General features: G+C 41.2%; 1 pseudogene; it reads right to left on the bottom strand.

Moving 5' to 3' along the window:
* Positions 1 to 343: 343 nt before the first annotated feature.
* LOC118989276 (lys-63-specific deubiquitinase BRCC36-like) lies at positions 344 to 1,192 on the bottom strand (annotated as a pseudogene).
* Positions 1,193 to 1,557: the final 365 nt, after the last annotated feature.

Genomic DNA, 1,557 nt, shown 5'->3' with positions numbered 1-1,557 from the left:
TGCTATTTCTAAACTTTCTAAACCTTTACATCTTACATCTAAGTCCCTGACCCATTTTGAGTTAAATGATTATATAAGGCGTGCATTGTATGTCAAAGTTTGTTTTCTTACCTTTGTGTGCCTGGTTATTCCAGACTATCCTTCCTCTGTTGAATTGCTTTTGCAACTTTGTCAAAAACCAGCTGCTTATATACTATGCCCTCTTGATTACTCCAGTAAGTCTTGAAGTCACGTAAGGTGAGTCCTTACAACTTTTTCTTCAAAACTGATGGAGCTTACTTAGTTTTGTATGCAGATCCTTTCCATTTCCCCACCTTTGTCTCCCACTTTGTTCTAGAGCACTTTATTCTACAGAAGAAAGTTCTTGCATAAGCTCTTCCTTTACTTGTTGCAACTCCTGTAAATGCTGTTTTTGCTCCAGTCTGTCCTCCAACCACTGCAGAAGAGGGCCACTGACTGCTGACATCCGACTGCACAGATTCTTGGTGAACACTGAGCCATTATGGACCTTGGATACTGAGTCCACATGTGTAAGACTGTCAACCCTTCTCTATGCATCCTACTCCTCTTGGCACAGGATCTTGGGCAGATCAACTGATGATTCAAGGCACAGTTTTCCAATGGGTACATGAGGTAAAAAAGAGATTGGGGTTTCAATTATCTCATACTCTGAGTCCTTTTGAGCCTGAATAGATGGAAAGCAAGTGTGGAGTAGCTTGCCAGTTTTTTGTGCTTTTATCTTCTAGGAAATAGGAAAAAAAATAAGTCCTACAAAGTGTTGATCCATCATCTGGTACATGGCTTGTGTGTGAGTATCAACATGCGAACACCAAAAACTTATATGAAGATGGGAATCATACAAGCCCACTATTCTCATGGGATGACCTGTCAGTTCAGCCACCCTCTCTGCCTCTGTAGAGGCTGCAGATAGCTGCTCTGGAGAAATTTCAACTCCATTCTTCCTCCTATCAGAATGTTGCAAGATGATGACAGAATGAATGTGAACAATGTCAACCTTTTCAGCAACCAAGTGTGTTTTAGTTCTGGCACATGTAAACTTAGAGTCATTCTTTGTGTCATCATTCATCTATCCTATACACAGTCACATCGCCTTCCCCTTCTCTGTGCTCGGAGCATGGTTCAGACAAACAAGGAAAGCATCCAACTCAAGATGAATCGCCTGAACCTCCATCTTGGTCTGAACCTGCTCACGAGGGCCTCAGGCCAACTCAGGCCTGACCAACCCAGAGCTCAAGCCACTACTCTGTTCTTCAGATCAGGTGCTGTGCTCTATTCAGCTTCATATACCCTGAAATACACAGAATAGATTACACACTGAGTTTCTGAACACTCTTGGAAACATTACTTGGTTCCCATACTAGGAATCCTTAAATTTAAACAAATTTAAACCAATTTAATGAAGTGAGTGATTCTCAATTCCGACTCTGTGCCACACAGAGTCTGTTGGATGGATTAAATACAACATAATGTATTCACTCAAGAGCAACATTATACTGCATTAAACTGATAATTAGGGAGAAGTATGCAACAACACCA

Source organism: Sturnira hondurensis, unplaced genomic scaffold (genome assembly GCF_014824575.4).
Source record: "Sturnira hondurensis isolate 20B ecotype Veracruz unplaced genomic scaffold, ASM1482457v3 Scaffold0006471, whole genome shotgun sequence".
NCBI classification, from domain to species: Eukaryota; Metazoa; Chordata; class Mammalia; order Chiroptera; family Phyllostomidae; genus Sturnira; species Sturnira hondurensis.
The sequence above is the reverse complement of the archived record's forward strand: the minus strand, read 5'-3'. Positions and strand labels throughout refer to the sequence as shown.